The following is a 24,213-nucleotide window of genomic DNA, read 5'->3' on the forward strand; positions in this document are numbered from 1 at the left end:
CGACAGAGCGAGAGAGAGAGAATACTGCTCCATCCTTTCCTAACGCGCTCGTTTATTTAGGTCATATCATGTTTGGGCTCACTGCAGTGCCAGTGACAGGCTGCATGCTTCCAGCCTGCAGAGCTGAGAGGAGGAAGCAGAACACATTAGTCTGCACCTCGTCTTCAGTGCAACAAATTAAAGCCTTTTGTTGAGTAAATGTTCTCACTCTGAATGCATCTCTCATACTGTCACCAGACACAAGATGCCACCTAGCAAAGACAGAGGAAATGTACGGTGGTTGTGGTTTTTCAGTATGTCTTTAACCCCGGTTTAAAGTTTAAAAATGTGGAAAAAATATAGATTTTCACTGTGAAATTTCTGATGTCCACATTTTCAGCATTTTTAGGAAATTTTAGAACATTTTTGATGGAAAAAAAGAAATGTTTAAAAATGTTTCTACGAAGTTCAGTGAAATTCGATGGATTTTGTTTGATTTTTTTGTGAATGTTCTTCAGAAACATTTTTAGCATTTCTTTTTTTCCACGAAAAAATGTTCAAAAATTTCCCGAAAATGTTGAAAATGTGGACATCAGAAGTTTCACTGTGAGAACATATTTTTTCCACATTTTCAAACGTGGGTTAACATTTGCTCAAAGCATTGTCACATTTTTTGGTGCAAAAAAAGGAAGCTACAAATGTATATTTTTCTAAAAAAAAGGTAAACTTTCAAGGACAATTCATCTAGCTGTGTGTGTGTATAAATTCTCAACAAGTTTTTATCAAGAGTAACAAAATAAAACAAAAAAATACACAATATAGCAGTGCTTGGAAATTTATAAAGTCACAAAACAAAGAAAAATGCCCTGAAAAAAACCTCTCCACATTGCTTTTTCTGCTCAGTAACACCTATTTTACTCGATTAAAAAGAGAAATGCAACATATTTTAATGATACAGAAGATGGAACAAGAAACATTTGGTCCTTTTACTCGATAACGCTGCGCTAGTCGGCATTTTAATCTTCTTTTAGATGACTATTTGTAACAATCTTCCACTGGGAATTCAAACTCTGTCTTTTTGGCTCATTGTTTTGGTTTCATCAAAACATCTCCAAACATCTTCCTTCCTCAGGAGACCAAAACAGGAGCAAACTGAGAGTGAATATTTGCCAAATCACCAGAAACACAAGTACAAATGGAAGCTGATGTCCCCAGCTACATGTCATTCCTTTTCTTAATTTCCCAACAGTTACTGTATATTTCTAGAGGGTAAATGCCAAAAAATAAATAAACCTTTGAAGTCTGTCTGCTGGATGTGCAAAAAGGCAGCTTTTTGGCAACACATTCACCAAAACAAAAGTCCACAAGTGTATATAGGGCTGCAATAGAGAGATTTCTTTAATTAACAAATCAGAAAAACACAAAAACTGTCTCATCTTGTGTTAAAACTTTGCAGAGATAAAGGCGGCGTCTTCAAATATCTTTTTTGTTTTCAATTTTATAGGGTCGGTGCCACATACCCGAAATTAACTATAAAAAAGAGGGTTTAAATGCTTTAGATATACCAGAAGAACAGATTAGACTCAACTTTATAGGCAACCAAATGCAGTTTAGCGTCTAATATGAAGTGAAAAAGCAGCAGTGAAGTCTATTATATGAATTGTGGGGCAAGAAAGCCATAATGCACCATTAGCTGAGAAAGTAGATTTTTTTTTTTGTCTCGCTGGCAAATGTTCCCCATTAAAGCCTCGTAGTTTTTGCCTCATCTTACAGTACCTTCCCTAAACTCACCTTCTAAATCACTTAGCACTCGCTGCCAGCTTACAACCCACACACACACATTCTCTCCTGCAGAACTGCAACGTCTAAGACAAAAAAAAGGAAAGGGAGAGCGGGAATGTAGGTGAAAGCACATATATTCTTGTGCGTGGGAAAGAAAGCATACGCTGGCTGTGTTTGTGTATTCGTGGTGAACGCTGGAGCTCGGCCAAGCATATGCACCTAAGGAGTGAGCGTACGACATGTGCAGCCGTTAGCAGGAATGCGATACGAGCAGCGGTGCCAAAATGTAGCATGTTTGGAACGAGAACAGCTAAAAGAAAACAAAAAACACAATTCCCTGACAAGATGTTGCTGCTCTTGAACCAACCAGGAGTTTCTGCTTTTCATGCTTTTACCCTTTAGACCCTTTTTGTTTTTTCAAACCAAGCCAATGATCCAGGACAGATTCACATTCGCCGGTGATCCGAACCAGAAATCTCACAAGAAGAAGCAAGACACAACAAGTGTGAGGTTCAGAGCAGCAGAATTAAAATCCATCACACAGCTCCTCTACAGCACGCCATGCTTTATTCACAGGGCTGTTTTTATGCTCTCCACCACAGAGATTGATCTGAATTAAATCAGAACACATCGTCTGCTTTCACTCCTCAACTCTGCTTTGGACATCTTTCACTGATCTTCCCTTGTTAAGCGAAATTACAGCTAATATCTAGTAAAAAAAGCACAGAAAAAATTAATATTAATTCACATGTTAACTGTAAAAATCTGTATTTTAATAAACGGTAATTGATAATTTTACAATGTTTGACTGTAAAATGACACTATTTTACAGTACTTGAATCATCAAAGGTTTTACATTATTTTACAGGTATTTTTTCTGTTATTTGCAAAAACTCTCGGGGGATTAAAAATGGTAAATCACTCGAACTCCTTTTCTCCGTTTCAATCAATTACAAGTAAAAACAATCAAAATTATATTAAATAAATAAATTAATTTAATACATAGTATTTATTTAATATTTTATCATTTTAAATACGAATTTGTTTACATTTATTTTATTTTAATATATTAATTAAATAATATTAAATTAAAAATCTATATTTCTACTAATAGTAGTAGTTTGTAAAATTGCACTTACTATACTATTTTACTGTACTTAAATCAGCAAAAAATATTGACCTTTATTAAATTTTTAATGAAGGATTATGTATATTGACGAAAAAATGATTAATTTTGTCACAGATAATGTCTAATAAAATCACAGAAAAGGTATTAATTTATACGTTGAGTGTAAAAAAAAAAGCAGTAAATGATGTCTACATCAAAAATCTGTATTTTTACGAATACCATTTCTTTTTTTTATTTTACAATGTTTGTCTGTAAAATTGCACTTACTATGCTATTGTACTGTACTTAAATCAGCAAAAAATTTTGACCTAGTTTTGTTCCAGTCAATATCTAATAAAATCAAAGAAATGGTGTTGAGTCACATGCCGAGTGTAAAAAACAAAACTGTAAACTATGACCACATCAAAAATCTGTAATTTTACATGCTGCAAGTAATTCCTAACAATTTATGACATTTACATCATCTAAAAATGCTACTTTTGCCATTATTTTCAACAGAATTTTTATAGTATTGAACCATTTTAAAGTGTAATTTTTCTGACACAGTTACTGCCAGATTTTCCCAGCTGTTTTGACAGATATTTTTTACAGTGTAGGATTAACCCTGGTCTGACACGATTGACTTAAATATTAAAACACTTTAAATAATAACTGCAAAATAAAGACATCATACATTCTACTTTCATGTTGATCATTTTCTAAAAAAAATGCTTTATATTGACTTGAATGCTGCAAAAACATTTCAATAAACCGAGCAACTCCATTTCTTTGTTCTGTAAATGCACAGTATGATTTTCACAGCGATGCAAATGTGCTAGCGGAGCGTACGCTGAACTAAAGCCGCGATGGCAGGTCTGTGTCAGCAGGGACAACCAGGGATTAACCTGTTAAAGCAGACTGGTACAGTAGGTCAGCCAGGTTGCACACATGTTCATGATCGCATGTCAAACATGCAGATCGCGTATGAAATCCGCATTACGACCGACATGAGGTAATAGAATTGCTGCTGTAATGAGGAGGGAGGCCGAGCAGCGACGGGGAAAGTCAGAGAGCTGGAAGGTGTCGGTCATGAGAGGGCTTCTTCTGGCCGAGAGCCAGGAGGACGATGGCACAGAGAGGACAGGTGGGAGACAAAGACAGAGCAGCAAATCCAGACGGAGGAAGATGGAAGGAGAAGGTGAAATAATTGGGAGGGAAATGAGCAGGAGATAAAGACGGAGTGGGAGAAGGAGAACATTGCAGAGACGCTCAGAAGCAGGGTGGAGGAGGTGGTGGTAAAAAATGAATTAGCTCTGCTTCCCTCAGGTTTGTGTCTTTTCCAGATGCATTAAAAATGAGCATGATTTTCCTCAGCACAACAATATTTCTTCAGAAGCTGTTTTTAACTAGATTTCACAAAAAAAAATCAAATCAATGCAACTTTATGAGCCAAAGAGGAAAATCAAAACCTGCAGCAGAACAGATAATAACAGCACCGAGTTTATGATCTGTGTAGGATTAACGGTAACAGAACAAAAGCAGAAGAACAGTCTTATCTTTCCGAGAGAGGAAGAAAAATACAAATGGTGTGCGTGACTTCTAAGTTTTTCTGCTCCTGAAGTAAGTCACAGACCACAGTTTTCGCAGTAAAATGAGTCAGACTCCATCAGCGATAAAAAGTGTCTGCACTGCATTATGTTTTACTGACACTACTGTCTTCCTAGAAACTAGGGCTGGACTCGAATATTGGAATATCCAAATATTCGGTCGCGATGGTGGTATCCAAATATTAATTTCGAGATCCCAATATTCGCCTTGTCCCCCGCCCCTGTTGGACGACGTTGCACCAATGAAATCTAGATTTTTTTTTTCTAAATATTCTTAAAGAAAATACTAGAACTTTTACTGATATATATATATATATATATATATATATATGCAATCATTTTAGACATTTTTAGGATTTTTTGGGGAAGATTTTAAGGCATTTTTTTTAAATGTTTTTTTTTTAATTTCTTGCCAAATTTAGAGATTTAAAAAAAAAACTTATAAGGAAACTTTTAAGGAATTTCCTTCCTGAACATTTTGTAAAATTTTTATAAATTTGGGGAATTCTTTTGCTGAATTTTTTTGGATTTTTTTCAGACAAGGGAACAATATTTTTTAGTGCCCTTAAAGGAGGACAACAGGAGGGTTAATATTAATAAATGTATAATTTCCATTCTAATCAACCACATGACAATATGAAGCTATACTTTCGTGACAAATGAACATCAGATTGCTCACTGATTTAATCCAGGTTCACTAAAAATGTTATATCTTTTGGGACATTTCAGATTGGGGGATCCATCTATTACATTATTCCAACTCTATCACGTGTTTCATGACCAATTTTAGGGCTTTTAAAGAGGTGCTTTCCAGTCATGTTAAGAGCTGCATGCCAGGGAGGCGAAGGCTTCGGTGCAGGAGATCAGGATCTGAACCCTGCTGGAGCTGTCAAGGCTCCTGTAGATTGCTGCCATGAGGATCTCTGGCTGTTCTCCCACCAGCGCTAATGAGTACAATTACACAAGGAGCGTTTATACTCGATCTGTGTCCATGTACACAGAGGCAGAGCGGTGGAAAGACCCTCACATGCAATATCATTAACATGCTCACTGGACAATTAGAGGGACGGTCAACAATGGCGGTGAAATGTAAAGAGAAGAGGAAAACCGCAAAAAAATAAATTCAAGAAGAGTTGGTGCCGTGCTGAGGAGGGAGGGAGCGCTGCTGCTGCTGCTGCTGCTGGCTGTAGATGTAACAGTATTTGAATAATCTCTCCAGGAATGGAAAACTGATTAATCCTTGCAGAAGGATCCCAGGGATGAGTACAGCGGTTGGGTTTCAAAGAAGAGATAGAGGCAGGGAGGGAGGAGAGCGTGAGAGCTGGAGAAAGACAGGGAGAGAGAATGGGCAGCAATTCAAGACAAAAAGGCCCTACTGTCTCCTTTCATGAGTCGCCCCGCCGCTGTGCCAGCCGATACCCTTCATCCTATTTTATACTGCTCCGTTCACGGGCTTCCATGCTGTGTGCGCTCGGGGTCAGTTTATAGTTTGGAGGGCAACAACGAGATCCTCGATCAGTAAGGCCGGCCGTATGTAACGCTCGAGAAGATAGGCCGAGCTCTGCTATCTGCTACCGGTCGACTCGAGGTGACAGCGCCTCTGTTCTGCCTCCAAACGGCCATATGAAGAGGGAATTTGAAAAATGCTGTTACCGTGGTAATCCAATTTTCCGGCCTGGGTTTGTGGCTTGGCATGCTTATATAAAAAATAGGGGCAGAAAAAGAGAAAAAAAATAGACAAGGAAGAAGAAGAAGGAATGCAGATGAAAGTGTGCAGCGCCAAAGGAAAGCCAAGAAAGAGAGACACATGAGGGGGAAAAAAGGCAGAGAGAATCCCAGAGTTCAGGTCCAAGATCAGGGCCAGAGGTTTGGACTTTGTGGGTCCTGGTTGATAAGTTTGTGGTGATGACAGCAGGGAATGAGTCTGTCAGCCAATCTGCAACTAATAATGATTTCCATTGTTGATTAATTGCTTCAGTCATTGTCTCAGATAATCTATCAGATGTTTGAGGTATGACATGGTTAAAACTGATGCAGAAAATGTGAAAATCTGGTGCATCAGTCTTTCCCAAAACCCAAGATGACACCCTCAAACATCAAATTTTGTCCACAATCCTAATATTTTCAGCATATAACTCTAAAGTAGTGAAGAAACCTTCAAAAAAAAAGTATTATGAGGTCATACAACCACTGAACCCATTGTGGGAAACCAATAATATTTATATTTATATTGAGTAATATGTTGAACCGTCACTTGGGGCCACCATTCTGTGTTTTTCTTAACATAAATAAAGGAATTTCTACCATAAATTAAGGCAGAAATGGCGCAAATTGGTGTGTTAGTTTTTCTCAAAACCCAAAATGATGTTCTCAAATGTCTTGCTTGTTTTAAAGTCATAAAAGAGCAAAACCACCAGTAAGGCTCATTTCAAAAGCAGACATTTTTCCCTAAAAACTATTCAAATTGATTAAATAATTATCATAATGGCTGGTGATTAATTTGCTAGTCAAGTAAAGTAAAATACATTTAGAAAGTACATTTAAAACTACAACCAAAGTGCAGCACAATTATAAACAGATTAACAGCAGCCAAAAAGCCACAAACACGATGAATAAAAGACAAATCTGAATAAAAGCACACTGAAATAACAAACAAAAACAGAGACTGAACCAAAAAATATGATTTAAAAACTAATCTAACATTTAACAATATGACGTTACTAAAAGAAAACAACGGTCCAGACAGGGGCAGGTCTTTTTATCCACACTGGGTCTTCCTTCGTGTTTAAAATATGTATTATTTACTCGCACAACTTCTCAATCTATTGAGCGACAACTTAATTATACTCCATTTTATTTTGAAGGGTCACCTAGTGCCAGAATTATATTCTATTATCATAAATAAAGACATTTCCAGCATAAACTGATGCAGAAAGGGTGCAAATTGGTGCATAAAGAGTCATCAGAATGCAGGAAATGAAGTGTTTGATGCTTAAAATATCCTGTGGTAGGATGCTCACACTCCCAGCTTAATGTGTCAACCTACATGCATATTTATGTATCAGTAACGGCACAAAAAAGACAATAAGGCTCTCTACCATTCAGAGCAGACATGTCACATAATTGCTCAAGGCTGCAATTGATTTAATGGCAGTCTGATCTTGACACTCTCGGCTGAAGAGGAACTGAGTGTGATGGGGCGTCAAGCTGCTCCCCTCGTTGAACGCTAACCCCTAAATGTGATATTCTGGGTCACATGCAGGCGTACAGAATTAATTACAGTAGTACACGTTGCCACTGAGGGGAAGTTTGACCTAAATGCAGCCTATTCAGCGTCACATTCGGGAGTGGGACGCCGTTTATGCTAAACAAGTGGTACCGCTGCTGATAATGCCTAAGTGTATCTGAAGCGGTACCCTATCAGAGGTTTTTTGTTTCTTGTTTAAAAACATTTCCCCAGAGTCACACTTTTGAAATAACCAACAATAAAGACAGCTTTCTGGAGAGACGCACTTGGCATACAAGCGTGCATGCCCACCTGTCACTGACTGTGAGAAATCATATAATAATAATGATAATTAAGTTAAAGAAAACACACAGACAATTGCAATCTAATGATCTTGATGTTGTTGTTTCAGATTTTTTAAAAAAAAGGCTGCAGTAATTCATCAATTAGTTGTCTATTATTGCATTAATCATCAGCTATTTTGATAATCGATTTATCGGTTTGAGGACTTTTACAAGAAAAAAAAGTTTAAATTCTGTGATTTGAGCTTCTTAAAATGTAATATTTTCTGTTTTCTTTATTCCTCTATGACAGTAAACTGAATATCTTCTGGTTGTGGGTAAATCAAGAGGCATTTGAGGATGTCATTTTTGGGCTTTGGAAAACACAAATCTATATATATTTAGATTTTTTTTGTACCAATTTCCAACATTTTACAGACACAATTTTTCAGCAAATTTGGAAATAATCAACTGACTAATTGACATTGAAAAGAATAAAAACACAATAGAGCTGCAACAACTCTTAAATTAATGCCACATATTGTGATTAATTACTTTAACCCTCCTGTTGTCTTCATTTAGGGGCACCAAAAAATATGGTGTCCTTGTCTGAAAAAAATCCAAAAATTCAGCCAAAAAAAAAATTCTCCAAATTTCTGAAAATTTGCAAAACCTTCAGGAAGAAAATTCCTTAAAAGTTTCCCTTAAGTTTAAAAAAAAAAAAAAAAAACCAAATGTGGCAAGAAAATCCTTGTAAATATTTTTTTTAAAAATGAGTAAAAATATTTTTTAAAAATCCTAAAAATATCTATAGTGATTAAATATATATCAGAAAAACTTTAATTATTTTCTTTGAAAACATTCACAAAAAAAATCAACCAAAATCCTGCAAAATTCGCTGGATTTTGGTTGATTTTCATGTGAATGTTCTTAAGAAACATTTTTAACATTTCTTTTTTCCACCAAAAAATGTTCAAAGATGTGCCAAAAATGTTGAAAATGTGGACATCAGAAGTTTCGCTGTGAAAATATATTTTTTTCCACATTTTTAAACTTTAAAACGGGTCAACTGTGACCTGCAGGACGACACAAGGGTTAAGAAATTTTAAATAGAACAAAATGTTTAAATTCTATGACACCAACTCCCTAATATCGCATTTTTCCAGATATTTTTTTACTCCTCTATTAGAGTAAAACGAAAATCTTTGGGTTGCAGACAAAACTAGACATTTACAGATATCATCTTGGGCTTTGTTAAACTTCAGCCGACATTTTCATCTTTTTCTGACATTTTATAGACCAAAATGTCAGACCACCTTATCGATTCCTTGTTGCAGTTGTACAAACAACTGATCGACAATGGAAATAATCATTATTTGCAGCCCCAATATACAACAAGCAGAGCAACATTTCTAACTTGAGTTTAAGGACAGATTTAAAACGTGTTGCAATCCGTGTTTTATATTAAATCATGCCTCCTTTTCTGCATTTTGTGAAGGTTCACAGTACATTTCTCTGCCTCTTTATAACTGTAATACACTTGCAATGGCATTTAAAGCCTTTCACACAATCCAGTTCTTATGTAATTCTGAGTAACCTGCCATAATCCCACCCAGTTACTATAATTGACTTCAAAAAGCTCGACACTGAATAACTGACGAGAGAGAGAAACGTGTCAGAGCGGGTGGAAAGAGAAACAGTCAGAAAACAAGCGTAATTCATCGCCAGCTGCTCCGGATCAGCACGCCGCTCTTTATTTTGATGATCTGTATTCTCCACAGCATCAGTTACCCCATAATAGTCAGGATCAGTCCATTTGTCAGGTACTGCGAGCGTCTGAGCAGTGACGGATGCAAAATATCATCAGCTCGACCTGCAGTTGAACCTGCTCTTTGCTGCATTGTACAATTAGCCAAATGTAGCAAAGCACTGCCGCTTTCAGAGCAGGCGGCACTAATAATAAAAATGTCAGCAGCACACGGAGTCAGTGTTTTCATGTCTGTAAACATCTATCTTGGGAGATTCAAGAGGTTTCAGAGTGAACCAAAAGCTGGAGTGAGAGCCAGGGAGCGAATGACCGGGACACGGTTCAAATGGGCGGTTCTCCACAGAGGAAGGAAATGGTGAGAATAGAAGTGCTGGCTACTGTTTGTGCCGCTACCCTCGCTGCCTGTCTGCCGCTGAATCATTCCAGTCCTTCAATCTGTTCCCTGCCCCCAACCAGACGTGATGACCCCCGTTTCCTGAGCACACATGACTGACTCGGGGTTGAGGAGAAGGAAAATAGGGTCCAGACTGCTGCACAGGGGATATTAAGTTGCTCCTCTCTGCAGAAACCTCCCGACTGTGTTGTGTTGTTGTGTGCGTCTGGATTTGTGTGTGTGCGGTCGTGCTCGTGTTTGTGTGGGTCTAGGAGTGGTCAGGCGTGGCATTAAGGGGGCTGAAGCCAACAGCAAGTTGACCGGCCAGCCAGCCGTTCAAAACGCAGAGCCACACATCACTTTGGGCAACAGCTGAGGCCACATTTAAAGGCTGGGGCAGTACCCTGGCAGCAGGGAGCGGCAAATCACTGTCACTGTATCACCCCCCCTCAGCAGTGCCCCAGCTATGATTCACACACTGAATCAATAGGCAGATTTTAGCCCTGTTTCCACCGCGAGGCCACACGGGCCATCGAGGACGCTTCCAGAAGATTTATCATCCTCGCGTTTGCCCCAAAACAGCATTTTGTGATTATTTGTCAAAAACTCTTGCCAGGAGAGTCGGTACGCCAAGCAAAGTGGAGGTTCAATTAAATGACCAGCGCTGTAAACAGAGAGGGTTCACTCTGCTGACTGAATGCAGAGGCCTGCTAGGAGGGGTTTGATGTGGCGGTCTAATGCTCCAAACACAGACTATATATATATAAAGATGGACAAACCCTCCATGACATCACCCTCAGGCAGTTTTAACTCTAGACTAATGCAAAAATGAGCAAACAGGTGGAGTCTGGTCCTGCCAAGCAGCCACAGCCCTAATTATGAGTAACTTTAAGCCTCAGAACAATTTAAACAGGTAAGTTATGTAAAACTTCACCATCTGTACAGCAGTCATGATCAAGGAAATAAGCTTAAGAGCCTAAAACCGTCTTTGTACCAAACTTTTGAACATGCACATTTCTGCTGTCAAGTGGGGCATTTTACCATGAAGGTCTGTGGGAGTTGACTCACTTTTAGAACCAGCCTCACATGGCCATTTGAGGAACTGCAATTTTTTGTGACTTTATTCTCCTATTTTTTTGCTCCAACTAAAATAAATATTGCAGCAATTCCAACTGATTAATCGATTACCTGCCAGGCATTAAATTAATCATAAAGTACTTTGATAACCAAACAGTTAAAGTAAAGTCTACATTATGATTCCAGCTTCTTACATTGGAATATTTTCTTGATTCTTTACTCATCTACTTTTATTCAGATTCAGTCATTGTGGTTTTGTCCTACATGACTGCACAACTTCTGCTTCTGAAATTCTTTTCTTAAGCCAAATTCTCTGCTTCCACCTCCTAAAATATTAATATTTCTGGTTTCTTTACTCCTTTGATTATAAATGGAATAACTTTGAGGATGTCATCTTGGACTTTGAACAAAACTTATGAACATTTTCTAATTAATTAATCAAGAAAATAATCAACACACTCAAGAGTGAAATCATCCTTAATTGCAGCCCTGTTTCAGACACTAAAAAACTTTCGTGTACCATGCTGAAAACGTATTTATTTCTGCAATAAAGTTGGCATTTTGATATCGGGGTCAATGCAAATTGACTCGCATTTGGAGTTAGCTCTAAGTTGTCATTTTAAAAGCAGAAGTTGTCTTCATTTTTTAGCTCCAGAGCTTGTTGCTTGGCCCCAACTCCATCAATCTTGATCCCTCTTTACAGCAAGCTGCAATATGTACCCACTCATGTGGCACACACAGGAGGATGTCTTTATGAAGTGGCTGCGAGTTTGTGCACAAGATAACAAAGTGGCTGTTAGTATGTACACAGGCTGACCTACAACACTCACAGGTTTCTTTCTCTTCAGCTGAGAAGAATCACTATCATCCTCTTTTGCAGGAAAAACATCCGTGCCGTGCAAACTGTGGTACAGAGGCTTGCCCTCCTCATGGGCGATCACTCACAGCTAACTGCTGCACATATTGTCCATGACTCTAGAAGCGAACTCTTCTGGGAAACTTTGAGTAAACCTCAGAGCGAAAAAGCCACTCATGGAAACCATGTTTACTTTTTCCCCTTGACATCATTCCCATTACACATACTGCACCGGCAGGACGGCAGAGAACACACAAGCAGAAGTGGATATGCATTAAGCACAATGCTCATGAAAACACACAGAACCTCACAAGTCAGAGGGACAACCAGAGCTCCTCAAGACCCCAGAGTCAAAACAGCTCCATTATCAAGCTTTAGTGTTCTTGAGAGGAGTGAAGTGCCATTAGAAGAGCTTCAGCAAGGTGGAGAAATGAGGCCAAATTGTACTTGCTGGGTATTCTCCCCGAGCACAGCACTGACCCGAGGAAGCAGTCAGCGTTACATATTCACCAGACCTCAGCAAAGTCCTGTTAATACATGATCTATTAATCCTACTTATCGTGGACTTACAACAAAAAAGTAAGCATGAGCACATTTATAGAGTCTCAGAGGAAAGAATGCTGATCTAAGATTGCAGTTTATATCCTCGGGCTGTGTCTATCCTCATACATAATATCAAACTAATCCAGCAGAGCCCCCACTGACCAAAAATTGATAGCTTAACATCTCTGAAAGTTATTGCAAACTGAATTCAGAGGGTCTACATAGATTAGTGAGTACGTGCCACAATCTGAGAGCCATGGTTAAAGTCCTGTTGGTCAACATTCACTTCACAATAGAAGATGTCAAGCCGGACTGCTGTCACGGTCAAGACAAGCTGAGGACTTAACTACAACCTGACAGACCGTTTTGCCATGAAGAAAGGCTTGGACTCCGTCACATCAAATCCAGAACAGACAGACACACTGTTTCTGTCAAGTTAAACAAGAGTGGTTGTCCCGGTGTGAGCCAGAGGCAATGAAAAAAAAAAAACAAACAAACAAAAAAAAACATGAGTGCGAAAGTGCACCTCCTGCAGCTGCTGCTTCAGAACACAAAAATAAAATACCAAGGGTGATGCTATCGATTTTGAGGCAGTCTGCTGTAAATTTCATGCACGGTTGCTGATTTCGGGCCTCAGCATTCACAGGTCAAACATCTCACCGTTCAGCTCTGATTCTGCACCAGCAGCACCGTCACTTCTGATTTAACGGCAGCGGGGAAAGGGACAGTCTATAGTTGGGTTTCTGAAACACAGTCATTACTGCTGACACACACAGCCTGCTACCGACCCTGCTTCTAACTGTAAAAATGCTTTCAATTTAACCACCAATCTGCTGCTGCAGGAAAACGTCTAGCAAAGTATGAAAAGGCCTGAGTGAAACCTCTCCCCAGACTGTTTTACATATGGCAGCCATATAAAATAAACTAAAATGAAAAGAAATAACAGTGATTGAATTCTTTTTTTCTATTTTACTTGTGACCACATGTTAGTCCTTTAGTCAATTTTGACAACTACCAGTGAGCATAAACATGCTATTAAATGGTTACAGTTACTTTTTCATCACAAGTGTTTATTTAATGGCGAGAGGCCTCCAGTTGCTCCACTCCGGCTTATCCTCCTTATAGTTCTTTCATCCTTCTGCCCTCCAGTCAGTTAAGGCGACCCAGAGGAAAAATCAGCCCTGCAGCTGCCAAATAATTCTGCCTTAGGCCTGGGTGACAAAATGACAGCAATATGTACTGGAAAAAGACACTCCGTCAATAGCAAAAAGTCTATTAAATGTTCAGTAGTTTCATTTAAATGCATCAAATGCAAACTGAGGTAAATGCACATAGCAAAAATGACAAGTTCAGTTGCATGAACAAACTCAAAGTGTGCTCCTTCCTCACCTATAAACAAACATATTCCATGATGCTTTTTCAGGGTCAGTGCCAATACAACTTACTTGTAATCAAGAATGACTGATATGAATTATATTAAGGACGTGTGACAATAAGGAGCCTGTCATTTATAAACATGTGATTCTATTAATAATAATTATTATAACTGAATATGTACAATACATACAGAAGTAATAATGTCCAAGTATCTCTCGAACCTGTCTGTCGGATCAACCGATTGAGACTGAACTGTTTGACTACTGCTGTTTTTCTCTATTATATTCATCTTTTACTCAGGCCAAAATCTTAAACCATTGTTTGCTATAGCTTTCCAAACACTACTTCGGGGTAATGTGTGGCTGTAGCTACTAGCTGTTAGCATAGCCTCAGTCATTGTGAAAGAAGCCAACTTCTTGATTTTGTGTTTCTTGTTCAGTTTTTGCAGGTTTAAATTGAGTAAACCATGCTTAAAGCCGAACGACAGCCTAAGAGGCACAGCAAACCTCATAGTGTTAGCTTTAGCCTAGCACCGTCCGCAAAATAAGTTCCAGCTGCACTGACAACAACAAGTAAATTATTCTTGCATTGTCAGTGTAACAGGAAAACTAGGCGTAATACAACTTCAGCTTCAGCATCAACATCTGCTCTGCAAATGTGCAACTCTGTCTCACCGTGTAGACAGTAGTTTTCAGTGCCGATTGGCTATTACTCATGATGTATAACAAATAAGGGAGGCAGAGGTAGGCAGAGTGACTACAGAAAGCGATCAGGCTGCTCAAAGTAGCTCACGAAATTTATTTAATCTGCAAATGTTTAATAAAAGCAACAATACTGATAATTGGAAGAATGCCCAAAATACGCCTCTGATAATCAGAGATTCACACAAACCCTTTGTAACATCCATAGATGAAGATAAAAACCTTTCAATCACATCACAGATGGTCGAGCAGAAGGCCCCCGATGAGCTGTGACATAACCCAAGTCACATTTGAATTTTTTTCCCTTGGTCTTTATTAAATCAGTCATTAAAAATGATCAAAAATCACCAATATCGACTGAAGTGAATATTTTATCGTGGTACATTTTTCAGCTGTATCACCCCGCGCTGCTCTGCCTCATATAAGAGGCCTTGATGATAGAGCAGTAACGTAACCGGCCTGATGGCCACGGGCAGATTCTCAGCCAATATCAACATTTATTAATTAAATGTGGCGACTGTTATGTGATCACAAATTCAAAAGAAGTGAGTCCATTTATGCATCAAAGAAAAACCACAAAGACAGAAAAATTATGCAATGATCAGAGCCAATTAACGTCTTCCCCAAATGAGCTCGTGAGCCAATCCTGGAGGAATCAAGCTGCATAGGGATGATTTTTCTATCCCACATGCAGTGCTAATGCAGTACAGGAAAGTAAAATCAGTGCTGTCGGTGCCGTTTAAAAAAAACAAAAACGTTTAGAATATGCTTTCATGCGGCGGTGGTATCCTGGCAAATGCTAAGGATGACTAAAGAGCTGGCTGTTTTTAGTCATTATCATCACTACAATCTCTTCTTTTGGTAAACAGCGATAATAAAGCCAACAGGAACAGTTTACAGTAGCATTAGGTTACCACATAGCATGCAAATGAGGCCGTGTCTGTGGGCCAATATAGAAACCGATCGGAATAAAGATGCAAGATGCAAAGAGAAATGCTTTTCTTCTTTGCCGATCAAGATTAATATGCATAATCTGTATTCTGCTGCGGTTTGTGTCCAGAAAAACCCATGTAGGCTGGCTATCCGAGTGCCCAAGAGCCAATGAAAGTCTCGCAGAGAGGGCTGGTGTCAGTACGTGTGTTCATTGTGTTCACTGAGTGATGAAAGGCTGTCACTCTTCACTGCTTTCCCAATCATCATCTAGAGATGGCTGCAGGGGGAAATGTATTCTTCCGGGGCTTTCAATACTGCACTGCTGGCTTCTGACATTCGCACACACACTTTGACACACTGCGATGCAACACATAAACACTTGAGAACATGGCTGTCACTTAGATATGCCCGAACACAGGCGCACAGGAAGTCTGTGAGGGCAACACTCACAAGCGACAGACAGTCAAAGGCAGAGAGGCATCGATATATACGAGAGGTGACGGTGTGGAGAAAATGTGAGAAAGGTGAATGAAATACTGAATGAAAGTGTTAGATTAAACACCGAAGGGCGAGGAGGGAGACATATAACAGGTTATGTGAGAAAACACAGAATCAGTGCTACACAAGTCATGTTTCCATATAACTGCCAAGCGAATTGGAAGCCAAATTTTGATGGGAAAAAAAAAAGTGTCTTGTTTCCATTAACTGCTACGGAACAAATAAACTCGGCTGTGTCGTGTCATTGGAGGGTAGCAGTATGGGCTACAAGCTGCAAACAAAATGAGTTTGCCAGCTGCTAAAAAAAAAAAAGCCTCACGGAGGAAGAAGAAACAAGCAAAACTTTACAATTTACAAGTGAGAAATGGACAGTTGCAAATATTGCTTCATGTCAGCGTTCATTGTGTGCGTAGACAAAGACGTTTGCTGGCTTTCTGCTGCAGGAACTAGAGGCAGTGCAAGAGGTGGCGCTAAAATGTACACGAATCAGCCCTTTGTGTTACTGTTGTGGTGTAGGATCTAACAGCTACGTCGACACTGAATGCGTGAAAATGAGAACAAGTAGTAGCTTCGAGATGTATGCCAGTGTACTACGTTGCTAAGACCAGAAAGTTGCCCTAAAATAGCAACAAACGTCACACTTCAGGCCTCTCTACACTGTGCGATTTTCAGCCATCCCAGATGAAAGATTACAATCGTGAGAGAATTGAGGCGATATCTTTGGTCTTGGCTCTAAATCGGTGGTCCTATGTTGTACTGAGACAGGTTCAAGGACGGCCGTTTGCATGGTCTTGCGATAAAATTGATCATCTCAAAGTGTGACTGCTGCTGCGACCTACGACAACTAACTAACCAATAGAAATGCAGTACAAAATGACGTACTGATCAGCACGAAACTGGCGCTAAACCCAAATAGATGATTTACAAAACGCATCAATACACGTAAGTGGGATTAAAACGAAGAAGACAGCCTAGTAGAGCTGTGGCAGCATAGCACAGCTGGACAAAAAAGGACGAAGCATGGAAGGATATAGTGGCGGAACTGCAGCTCCCAGAAAGGTAAGCTAACATTAGCGGCTAGCAAACACACACACACCGCTGTAAATAGTGGCCACAGAACTTAGTTTATGTTATTAAATAAATAAAAATGAAATCCGTTCATGTTTTGCTAGTTTCTCTGTGATTGTAGGTACTGTTTAGGCTTTGGTTGTTTTTTTTTTTCATGGATAGACGGCGCACACTTTTTGCGCATTCACGTCATCGTAGGCTGCGATTCAGCTGCGTTTTTATTGGGCAGTCTGCACACAGCAAACTTCACGTCATGCCCAAGATTATAAGATTCATGCCGCACAGTGAAGCAAGCTGTGAACTTATAAGATTGCTAAAATCGTACAGTGTGTAGAGGCCTGTACACCTGCAACCCTTTCCTCGAAAAAGTCAAAAACACCTCAAAAGAGTGGTGACAATTAACGAAAAAACACAACACAGATCACAGTTAAAAGCAGTTACATTCAAAAGCAGTTTGTGCGATTGTGGATTTAACAGAATATTCCAGGTGTTTGCAGCAGAGAAACTTCAAGCATTATTCAGTTACTTGTGCGAGTTGAATAATGAATGTGGGACAAGTTTAATGAGGAAGTTATGTATTGAGGCATCTTGCCATAAAAATAAAGAAAAGTCAATGTCTGTCTCACCTTTTACTGCTACAGATGGCCAGCCAACTATTTTTATTTTCAGTGAGCAGATATAAAAAGTAGAATAACTGTCATGTGAAATGAATCTTAAGGCCGAGGGGTAAAACTGTGCATAAAAACACATTATGGAAAGTGTGAAAAGAGCTTGAGCAGGGGTGAATGAAATACCGACGGATGAAACGGAGGAGGACGACATGCTACACGGAAAAATACAGAATCAATGTCGGAGTCAGTGTGTCGTCAATAATACAGCTTTTTATCTCAACAGCACTAATGGTAAATGGCAACACAGTGCAGTACCACTGGTCGGTTGCACTTTAGAGCCGGTGTGTAATGTGTGCATGTGTGTGTCGTATGGGTTATGTTGTGTTAGTGAGTCAGTAGCAGTATTTGTCTAGCAGCAGGAGTGATGAGAGGATGGAGTGGAACAGGAACGTCCCGCTGAGTGAACAGACATGCAATCGCTACACTGCCCCTCTGACCAGGGCCAAGACACACAGCAATACACAGCAACACACTAAAACTGCACACAAACACACACACACCACACACATGGACGCACAAATCATTTTCTCTCCGCCTCGCCTGCCCTACAGGTTTCGGGCAACTGGGTTTCAAACACGGCAAAATCTGACAAACTACTTCTGTAAAAACTACCTTCCATTAACTTTCTAAGCAGACCGAGTGTGAAACGGCACCAGGAGTCCACATCATGACGGGCAGGTCGTACTGACGTCAAGGAGCCGACCAAACAGGTCCTGCGAGCGTAAATGCAGCTGTAGCATTGAGTGCAGCTGTTGAGCCGCTCGCTGCTTTTGGGAATTCTCTACACGTACCTGATCTCTGCTCTTTGTATCCTGTTGGGCTATTTGTCAAGTCGAGGATGACTGTTGAATACCAAATTACGCAACAGATTAGGCCGAACTGCTCGTGCTGCCTGGCTGTTTACCCAGCAGATTTACGGTGCAGCTCAGGCGGGGTGGAACAGAACTTTATTTCTGGAAAATGACACCGAAAGGGGCTCGACTTTAAACCTGCGCGCTTTACTTCCTTCCTAAGACTACATTGTGTTGCTTAGCAGTGTTGTCAGAAGCCTTGCTGGAACTGAGTTGAGGTTAAATTAGATTAGTGAACAGGGTTCTGCCTCTGGAGGGAAGGCTTCAGCATGGGCCGATCTTATAGGTAGGTGCATGTGAGGCTGGACTATGAACTCCAGGAATGTCAGTAAGAATGGGATTATATCATGACAAGCTTCTCTACAAAACACTGGGATTCTAACTTCATAAGAGACTAATGTTTATGTAAGCAACGGGCTCTAAATGGCAAGCAGCTTATTCAGTGGCACCCTTTTATTTCAGTGCCAGCAATGATTCAGCAGTCTACGCCTTCTTTTTCCAAAAATGTTGGACAACTCTTTTGTAAAAGCGTCCAGAGACGAAGGCTGTAATATGAACATAAGAAATGATTTCACCATGTCCATTCACACAGCCAAGCAATCGAGCTGGTTTTCAGCAGCCAAAGATGGAAATGAGGCTAAGAAAGGAGGAAAAAAAGGCATCTTTTATTGAGCAAGCATGTAAGGCTTGCTCAATAAAGTGAGTAAGCATCGTTTAATCATGTTTAATGAGTTACTATGAGGCATTTAAGTATGTAAGTTGTCAAAGCTGAACCAGGTGATGTCATTAAACACCACACCCCGAAGCAGAAACTAATCAGTCCAATCAGTGAGTCTAGAGTTCAGATGAACTGAAAACCTGCATGACACATGACTGAGGTGTAGGTGTCTATCCTGGAAGCTTTGCCAAGTCACACGGCTGTCGGACACAAAGCGTCACCACGGTTCGAACTTGACTTGACCTTACTACTATTAACTGATTCTGAGAAACTGAGTTGTATCCATATTTCCTCATCCATAAACCCAAGGAAGACATTTCTCTTCTGAAAGGGTAGGAAAAGAGCGGTCTAGCAGAGTTATTTCTTATGAGAAAACCAGAAATAATAAAGCTGACAGACCTTTCCCTGCTTATCCAAAGACAGAGCCTGGGCAGGCAGGCAGGAAGACAGATGAACAGGCAAGTAGGCAAGGACTACAGAGCATCAGAGAATGGAAAATTACCAGCGCTCCACAATCAGCTGGGCACCTTTGATCAGCCAGAGCCCAGGCACCAATTACTGTGGGATAATCGGCAGCCCTCAGAGGCCTGACGAGCTGCAGGCACTGTGGGCACAACGGGTCAGTGACCAGCAGGCAAAGGCCCGGTCAACAAGCCTCACAGAGCCAAAAGCCGATGGTGGCCCTCGCTGAAATGCTGCATGAAGGCGGCCAAACAGACGAGCAGCACAGCGAAGGCATTGTTCCCCTCCTGTCGACTCAGCACAGTGGCACTCTCACAAACCAGACATCCCCTCTCCGCAGACCGCTTGGTGGTGGAGGACGGTGCAACGGAGTGGAGTGTGTGAACCTGCTACTGCACATGTTTTTTTCCATGCGCTTTCCCCGCGTCTCTGCGGCGACACATACGCGACATACGCAGAACAAATGTGCACTCACACGCTGCTCAGACACCTGTCCCTGGAACTGGGTGGAAAAACAAAAAGCTGCAGTGCTCAAGGCGGCACTAGCTGCACAGTGATGCAACGCACAGGAAACGCGTTCCTGGCCAGCCTCCTCGCTGATAACTGATAACCCTTTTGTAGTCGGGAAAAAGGCCAGCCTACCTGTCCATGACTTGCTGAACATTATACGGGAGGAATGTGAAGTGACGAAACAAAGTAAATCAAACGCAAGTGAGACATTTTTCTCGGGAATCTGGTTCGAATGCAAAGCAGCAGCAGTGATTGATAAACAAAAACCGAGCCTCTCGACTTGAGGCAGAACGTGATATTCAACTCATTAATAATTGACATCCTTCTTGTGCTGGGGAACGCTCATTATCGATTAGGATAGGCTACAGTGTTGGCTGTTGTGCCGGTCCTGCCTCCACTGTCAACAATACGGAGACCAGAAACAGTTCATCTGACCGCTACAACAACAACCCCTGCAGCGCTGCAATAGGAAAAATAAACTAAATTATATCATCAAAGTTGAGTGTCTCATCACTGAGTCTTTTGCCTGCCCACAGAGTTATCTACGAGATGCACAGTAGCCAGTGGACTTTGGATGAGGCACTCTGCAGTTATACAACAGGCAGTTCCAGTAAAATTAGGCCCATATGAGCCAGAAGGAGCTGCCCTGTAAACCACAACTGAGTGGAAGAGTCTGTTCTCAAAGCGGCAAGAGGCAGGAGATTGTTTATGAGGCCACAAACAACACAAAGTGAGGGAATGGTATCGCTGTCACCCTTTAACGCTGAGTTAAAACATGTTTTTTTTGGTCTTGACACCAAAGCCTTACCTCATTTGATAGCCTAACACCTTATTTTCCCTTGCTAAACCTTTTATTTACATTGAACCAAGCCAAACCTCAGAAATGCACCAGTTAAAGAAGCTCTCTTCACACTATCAGCTGTACAAGAACCCTGCAATCAACAGCTTTAACATATATCACAAGTAGGATTTACGTCAGACACATCACATCAAAGAAACAAGCATATGTTATGAACACAATTCTGTCATTACAGTACTGATAGTTAATATAAAGCCTGATTATAATTTGAGAAAAAAAAAAACACTGAATGTGTGTGCATAATAACTTCAGTTTGATGCCAGTGCACAAAAATGACTTGTACATTGACTTAAACTGCCAATTACACAGAAATAACGCTGCACGTGTTGGTAACACAGCATGACAAATCAATTAAGCCATCTCGCTCTGCATAAAATATGTAATAGCATCGTACTTTGGACTTGTCTCTATCCGATATCATCAGTCAGTGCTGGAGTCAGTGAATTCCTAAACCCAACCAGTTCTGCTGAGACAACAAGATCTCATGTCAAACACAGTTAAAAAAAAAAAAAAAAAAAAAGGGGGACTTCTAAAGACACAAAAAGAGAAACAATGACAACAATAAAAACTGGAAAATACTAGATATTTATTATTAGATTTTCCTTGCGCATATGTTAATGATTTAACTGAAAAGGTTATGTGTGCTTTAGGTAATGTAAGTAAATTAGATTTTAATACACATTCAAAATGTTTGCAATTTTTTTCCGGCTTTCTGACATGTGCAGCAAACTCTGAACATTTTGCTGGGCCATATTGTTCTTATCGCCGCATCATCCAGCAACCACTGTGGTGGTTACCAGGAAACTGGTGCCACGGCAACGTTGACACACGTCTAGGGTGACGACAGTAGGCGGAGCCGAGAAAGGCCACGACTATACTACAGATTAGACAGAGCTATAGTGGAAGGCACCGGCAGACAGTCACAGCGTGTGAGGGAACACTGTCATCCATGCTATGGACAGTGAGTCACTGGACATAAACACAGATCCACACAACACTTAGCTGACAGGCAGGTAGTCATTACACCAACCACACTCTGAACTCACACTAGCGCTGCACAGGAACTGAGAGATGTGATGCAAAGAGGTGGTTTCATGCAGAGAACAGCAAAACCTGACATAGTGTCAATGACAACAGACTACAAGAGCAGCTGCAGTTTCCTCCTTGCTCACATGTTGATGTTTTTTATTTTTTTTACAGTAATCTTGACCAAAGATCACAAACATAAATTCCAGTCAAATGCTTGATGGAGGGGAACTTTATTGTTCACATGCTTATTTACGTCTTGGATCTCAAACTGAAACCACCTCAGTGGAGGAGCTAAAACATCCAGTTTGACTGTGACCTCCCGTTGACTTTTCGGTGATTCCTATTGTTTTGCGTGATAAACAGACACCTCTTTGTGAAGTGACGAGCACCTCCTCGTCTAGCGCTCCGCCTGTCTCCACCCTGTGAGATACAGCGCTGGTCACTCCATCCTGGGTCACTCATAATTAAAGCAGAGATCAGAGGGCTGAATAAAGCATGAGCTGTTCCAGCCCGGCAGGCTCAGGTATCACATATATATAGCCCCGAAGAGACAAAAGGAGTCCCTGAGCCCCATACCATATCCAGGGAGGAGTGATACCGACACAAACCTGAAAGGCAACTCCCTGCATACAGTGACGCACCCCCCGCCAGCTCTCCTGGCCTTAATCCACATATTAAACTGCCAGGGCAAAAAGAGGAGCTCAATACCCCTCGGACTTAATTAAGAGCTAAAGATATTGTCCCAAATGGGGACTCTCAAAGAACTGCGTTCAAAGCAGTACAACAGTCACCCTGTTGTTTTTCCATTTCTTAAATGAGTGCTAACACAGCCAAATACTGACACTGAGAAACAGCCTACAGATACAAATTCTGCATGGTTTGTATAAAACAGGGTGAATAATGGCCCTTTAGTAACCAACCAGACAGTAGAGACTTGAGTTGCTTTCAGATTTAAAGTAAAATCTTACCTCTTTGCAAATATCCATCCAAAAGGCATATATTTTCCTGAATATTAGCATTTTTTTCACAAATGCCCCATGAAGTAAATAAAAATAATTGTTTTGATAATCTCTAACAAGGCCCCTATCAGACAGAAGAGACTTGACCTGATCAATATATAACACGGTTTTCTTTAACATGTAGAGAGAGTGACAATAATCTCATCGATACATTTTTTGTAAAGATGGAAATTCTTGCCAGAGTTGCCCTATGTTTTTTAGCCAATAAATGAGTTTAAAAGTGTCCTACTTCATCTCTGATTTGTTATCCGCTACAAGTAATAGCCTATAAAAACTGAAAGATAAATGCAACAAAGTTCTCTTTAAATTAAACATGCAAAAAAAAGATAAACAAACTAAAGCAGTTCCACAAATATTTGCACTGGAGTTTGCGTTATTCTAAATTTAGATTTTTACTGAAATTTCTTACTGTATATCACTTTTACAAATCATTTATTGGTTTTCTTGATTTAAAAAAAATAAACTGGTCAACATCTACCTAGGAAGGTAAAGCAAAGCTAGAATTAATCTGAATTGGATTGTAACGGATCACTACAACTGCTGCCAGTGAAGGGAAATAACTTTTTGACCCCTGCGACACATCCATCATCTCATACATCTCATGTAGTGTATGTTGGATTACAATAGCATGTAAACAATGTCATACTTATATAACCACACTCGTTTGAAACCAGAAGCAGCAAGAACAACACAACAACGAACCAGTTTTCTCATTTAACCTGCATGTGTGCATGTAAACACAATCAAAGATGCAACGTTTTGTGGAAACAGACCTTCCAAAACACCCGATTTGTGCTAAAAACTCCGTCCTCTGCGACAGACGACAGCACTGCTTACCAACAAACACATCAAACACACACGATCAAATCAACTCTGCGGTTCCACAGAGCCTATTTTAGGCTACTTATGTTGAAATG

General features: G+C 40.2%; 1 protein-coding gene across 8 annotated transcripts in view; it reads right to left on the reverse strand.

Annotated features, from left to right (window-relative positions):
• The window catches only part of numb (NUMB endocytic adaptor protein), a 67,106-nt gene that overhangs the window by 39,675 nt on the left and 3,218 nt on the right, over positions 1-24,213 (reverse strand). The window contains exon 1 of one of the 8 annotated variants that reach the window (XM_022217093.2): positions 20,355-20,431. The exons of 6 other annotated variants lie outside the window; for them this stretch is intronic. The gene's annotated coding sequence lies outside the window, so the exon portion shown is untranslated. Of the gene's footprint in view, positions 1-19,919; positions 20,299-20,354; positions 20,432-24,213 lie in introns of those variants that run through there. One more of the 8 variants, XM_022217076.2, reaches the window with a different exon arrangement.

Source organism: Acanthochromis polyacanthus, chromosome 1, assembly GCF_021347895.1.
Source record: "Acanthochromis polyacanthus isolate Apoly-LR-REF ecotype Palm Island chromosome 1, KAUST_Apoly_ChrSc, whole genome shotgun sequence".
NCBI lineage: Eukaryota > Metazoa > Chordata > Actinopteri > Pomacentridae > Acanthochromis > Acanthochromis polyacanthus.